Raw genomic sequence first — 6,000 nt, forward strand, 5'->3', positions numbered from 1 at the left:
ATTTCTATTTATTTTTTTATACATATATTTTTTAATGGATTTTTTTTCGTTTTTGTTGAAGTACAAATATTTGATTGCAATATAATGCCTTCATATAAATTACAATATAAATTAAATGACGTTGTAATACAGATTAAAAGATCTGAGCCAGCATGTAGGCATGATTTTTTCTGGAGGGGGGCGATAATAAAACTAAACAAACTTTGTTTGATAATTTTGTTAATAAGTGCCTAGGAATTAGGGGATATTCAAGTTTTTTCGGAGGGGGGAGAGGTTTGCCCTGTAGCCTCCCCTGTCTACTTCCCTAATCTGACAGTAAGCCAATCCAATTTTTTTTCCGTTTTCGTAAATGTTTTGTCCAGTTGGGAGATGAGGGGGGCAGATTAATAAGAATTTTTTATGATTTGGCTAAGAGTTTCCTAGAAATACGAGGGAATTGAGAGATTTTTCAGGAGGAGGCCTAGACTTCGAGACATCCCCTTCGTATGTCCTTGATATGATTTATTGTTTCCTTTTTTAAATATCTTCTCCGACTGCTGCTTTTGAATACAGAGTGCAATATGCATATTTTTTTTTTTGGGGGGGGGGGGGCAGTGCTCATTTACAAATTAAAATAATAATTTGGCCTAGAAGTCCATTAAGTTCATAACTTTTTGGAGGAGGTTCTAGCTTAAATTCCTTCCTTGGATCCGTCTATAATCTGAACTAATCTAATTTGTGTGTTATTCTTCCGCATCGTGTCTTTGATGTTTTGTAAAAATGGAAAAGGTCATACTAAGGATCCCTAAGCTTTATAAAAGTAATGATAACTTTTCACATAATTGTGTAGGTCAGATAGTTAAGTTTGGTTAGTATTTCGGTGAATTTTCTTCATTAGAGCCTTTATTCACATTTCCTTTTCTTACGTTATTAATGTGAATTGATTCTTATGTATACTGCGGGCATAAATATCATCATCATTGCTGGGATAAGTAATATGTCTGATGTTAGTTCTTCAGCTTTCCAGTCATATTGCAGATCTAAACCTTAGCCATATTATCTGAAGTCAATGTTAATTGATCCTGCATTGGAATTAGTGAGTTGGCAACACAGTTGTCAGTTTGCAACTTACCAAAAAATTCTGCCCCATGTCCTTTTTATCTTCCTGTCTTCTTTTGGTGGCTGTTGGCAACAATTTTGAGGACGAGATAAATGTTTAAGTAACAATTACTTGTTTTTTTTTTGCGTTTTTGGAAGAAGTATTGCTTCTATCTTCACAGTCTTAGCATGTTTTCATGTCTTATTTTCCACTGCATTGCCATCAGTAGATGATTCAGCAAGCTGTTGATGATCTTAATTAGATGTTGCTTGCAAGATCCATTATAAGACCTATTTTTTAGGGTCTAAAAGTTTTGTTGTCTTCTTACTTTGAAGATATTTGGACTAAGATGGTTGAATTTTACCCTTTTTCTTCTGTAACATCTTTGAAGTACCAAGAACTGCGAAAATGAAATCTGATTGAGTGAATTGGTTACGGTTATTAGTAATTAGTTGGTAAATGGGAATTGGTATTGGTAAATGATTGAGTGAATTGGTTATGGTAAATTGGTGAATTGGTTATAGTTAATGGGAAACGGATACAGCCATATTTATCTTAAAAAAAAATAGGAATAAAAAATATGGAAATACAATTTATAATGGAAAAGACCTTCACAGGCAGTTATGCAAATTTAGTTGTCTTGAGGGTCAAATTAAAAAAAAGAAACGTGGCTAAAAATAACCAAAAAAGAAGACACAAATATACCGGACCAAATAGCTTCCAAATGTCTAGCTTTTTCTTTATAAGCATAACTGTCTTTAACGTCTAGAATTTTACGGACGAAAACCCTTCAAACTCAACTATTCATTTTCGAGGCTTAACGCGGTAGCATTCGCAAGAATGCAGTATTGCCTGAAAAACTTCGTATTTTTGGAACAACTAGTTGAAAAATCTTAGAAAATGACGGTTTTCAGATGTTAATAAACCGAAGATGGGTCTTGGAGGCAAAAACATGTTTATTTTGGTGTCTTAAGTGCTTTTAACATTTGATAGTGCTTTCAACGTTATTTTCTAAAGCATTATTAAGCGTGCTCTAGTCACTCAGATCACACTGGCAGAAAAAGGAAAAACGAGGAATTGTGTTTTCTATGAGAGATTTTTCGTTGTCCTGTGTTTCCTCGTCTTGCCATTACTTTATGTAGGTCAAGATACAGCCAATTATCATTCCTATGTTTTACTTTTGTCAAAATGGCCAAAAATACAATGTTTACTCATTTTATTTGTTTTTGTTATATGATTTTTGAATGAAGTATTCAAAAAAATATACACACGAAATCTTTTTGAATCTTCTGTCTTCAGTGCTAGACTTTGGATTGATTCCTGTCACTATGTCCCTAGCTGCTTGCAAATGATTTAGATTTTTTTTTTCGTTTTTTTTTTCTGTTGAAGTTGTCATGTTTGAGCATGAAAGGGTGTATGTATTTAGCATAAATTATTTATATACAGAATTATTTCTGTTGATCAGTTTTACCATCAACAATCAGAAGCTGATCTGGGTATTCGTCAAGATTCAGTTCTAAGGCCAGCCCTGTGACCTTATTGGGAAGATATAGCTGTGAAATTGAAAATCTTATCGGGGAAAGCTTATCCAAGATTAACTTGGAGTAAATCTTATCGTGAATAATAAATCCTATCCAGATAAATCATTTGATGATCAAACTTCAATTCGATTGTTTAACTATGAATTTTCTGTTAAATTGGAATTCCAGTTGAATTAGAGCATTGTTGGAAACAAAACTACACTTTAACTAAAAAAATATAAAATATTCCGACTATTTTGGCCCCACGTCAAAAAATATAAAATATTCCGACTATTTCGGCCCCACGTCTGGGAGCCTTTCTCAACGGAAAAAAATACAAACGACAAAAAAAAAGAAAAAAATGTTATTTTTCAAAACATAACAAAAAACAAAAACAAAAAAGCCGGTTATTTGATATTTTGTTCTCCAGTTTCGCTTTTATCACATTATAATTCTTGTTTCCGCTTATCTTTCAATCGTATATTTCTTTGTACCTGAATTTTGTTTATGGCCACTTCAGACATTTTTTAGTAACAACACCTAATTTTGTTCCTCACTTTTGATTTTGACTCGTTGTAATTTTCGATGCCGCTTGTCTTTAAGCCATATATTTTTTTGTTCTTCACTTTCGTTTTTTACACATTGTTATTGTCGTCTTTGCAAGAATTCTAAACGTATACTTTTTCTTCATGTTGTTTATTGTTACTTCTAAAAATATTTCAAAGCCCTTTACCTTGGCTGCTTGCATTGGTCTTACCACATTTGATGGTCTATGTTGTTTGTTTTGACCATTTTGAACTTAAATTTTTCAGGTCGCCCTCTCGAGGCACTAAAAACAATAGAATCACTCCTGAAGTGGAAATGACGTTTTTATCCTTTTGAAATCTGCTATAAATATGACGTTACTCGCATGATTTTTTTTTTCCAAAATAAAGACTCCTACACATTGTCTTTGTGACATGTCTAGATCGTTTTTTACGCCGGAAAATCCCAAGATACCAATTTTTTCCAAAAAATATGGAGCTGTTTACGAGAATAAATTTATAGATACTTATATGCAGAAACAAATTAATAAATTATAATTATTTCTCGTTTACAAAATGAAGAAAAACTTATATTGAATACAAATATACATCAACAAATGAATACATGACTTTACACATTGCTAAGTCTTGTTCTATAAATTCCTCTAAAACTGTCTGGGAATATAATTTCCTGGCATCCTCATTTTCAATAGGTATAATTTCTGAACTATTTAATCTATGCCAGATTCATTATTAATATCACATATTTTTTTATTGGTTTTAGCCTGAAAAAAAAATTGATCCCTCTCTAGGAGCAACGCTTACAGAAATTTTAAAGTATATTAAAAATATCGGACAAATTGTGTTCATTTTGGTGGCAGCACGGGGCCCTTTCAAACGCGGGGCCCAATTGGATCCGGTCACTCCAATCTCCCTTTATCTGGCCCTGGATGCATATATAATAATTACCATAGTCACTCTTATCATCTTTCTAATAGAGTGTTTAGAGGCTGTTTGATACCCTGTAAGATAATCCTATCTATTCTATTATATGTTTTTTAATTTGTGTGGCCTATTCATGTTTGATTGGGTGGCCTTGCCATGGCTTATATAAGTTTGATAACAGGTTGAAATAAACAATAGAAAATTGAAAATCCAACGCCTACTTTCCCGGAAATCTTGGAAAACCATATAATTTCTCCTGTTCTGTGCCAGAGATAGAGATATTCACATTAAATGAAACTTAAATCACTATAAAGCCTGTATTTTTACATGGAATAGAACAGAGTTGTCTTTTCAAAATTAGGAAAGGGCCAGTCCCTGAAAATATTCTTGCATACCTGCTTAGAAAACATTAAAAATTAGCTCAATAGAAGCATTGTCGAATAGTCTGACAGCTTTGGAAGTTCCAGATTGTGCCAACCACCTTGATTGAAATTTTTGCCAACACTGAATGCGTATTATTGATGGTGTATACACATTGAATAGACAGCATTTTGCTCTGCAATTAGTAAGATATCCTTTTTTTTATTTTGAATTCAGTCGCTTTGTTTGAAACTTACAGAGGGGTGAAATTTAAGTTTTCCTAAAGTCGCCAGGTACCTGCTCTTTCAAACACATATTTAAAATATTCAGTAATTTATTTCTAACTTCACAATTTCCATACTTAAAATCAACTCATTTACCAAGCTATTAGCACCTGGGGCCTCTTCGGCTTTATAATAAGGTTTGCAGTCATAGTTAAATGGTGTTTTGGACGACTTTCAGGTTGACATCTAGTCTGTAGAATGTATCTAGTGCCTCTCCTATTAAGGCTTAATCAGTCTTCTGTGACATTTTCATTTTTCTACAATTATTGCTAATCTCGAACAACAGGGATACACAATAGTTTCCAAGGGTTGGAAAATTTCCTGCTCTTGTTATGGCCTCCGTAAAAATTCGAATTTCTGATCAGTTTAACCTTGACCAATGTTTATTTAGTGTCTGGGTGTTTTTCTAAAGAAAACCGGACGGAGGAGGAGTGTGTACCCCAGTGTTGGCCTCTGGAAGCTTGGTGCGGTAGTGAGTTATATCTTGTAAGTAGTAGTGGTAGTAGAAGTCAATCTTTGCCTCTATAATTCTCAAGCTTATTCTCCTTTCTCATAATGGGGCTAACTTAGATTTTCATAATACTCATAGCTACTTTCCTTTTTCACAAATCACTTTCATGATTTTCAGTAGTTTATCTCTAACTTCGCAAGTAGGGTTTTCAAATCAACATGTACAGGATTTATAATAGAGCCTGTAATTCACCCTAGCTACCAAACAAAACGTATTGGGGCGTATACAATTGAAACCTGTATTTTTTATCCATTTAGTAGGGTCTAACTCTCCATCGCAAAATAAATCTTGCTTCACTTCAGAAGTGTCACAAACTTCTCGTTCCATTTCATACCATTCAATGTAGCTATATCACGATTTAACTCATCTTCAAAATATTCTACTTTCTCCAAAATAAAAAAATACTTTGTCTTTTAATTTATTTGAAAAATAAAAAAGTAATTGGGCCTTATTCCCTCTCTTGGAATTCAGAAATACTGTTTATTTATATTTATTTTTTTTAAATATAAAATTCCTTGCCACTTCTTCTTATAATTTTGTAGTATGGCAACACTGCTGGTTTTGTCCTATGTAGACCGAATGATCTAGTGAGTAGTTCCTCTTTGGTAGTTCAATAAAGCATAGGTGTCTCGTTAAACTTTTAGAGGTTTAAGCTTATTTCAAATTCTTCATTCCCAGCTGGGCGTATCGAGACAGATTTATGATTTTATTTACCTTGGAATCTTCCCACTGCTTCAAATAAATTAGTGAAAAAAAATTTTTTATTAGCATTCCAGCA

This window comes from Artemia franciscana, chromosome 13 (genome assembly GCF_032884065.1).
Source record: "Artemia franciscana chromosome 13, ASM3288406v1, whole genome shotgun sequence".
Classification (NCBI taxonomy): Eukaryota; Metazoa; Arthropoda; class Branchiopoda; order Anostraca; family Artemiidae; genus Artemia; species Artemia franciscana.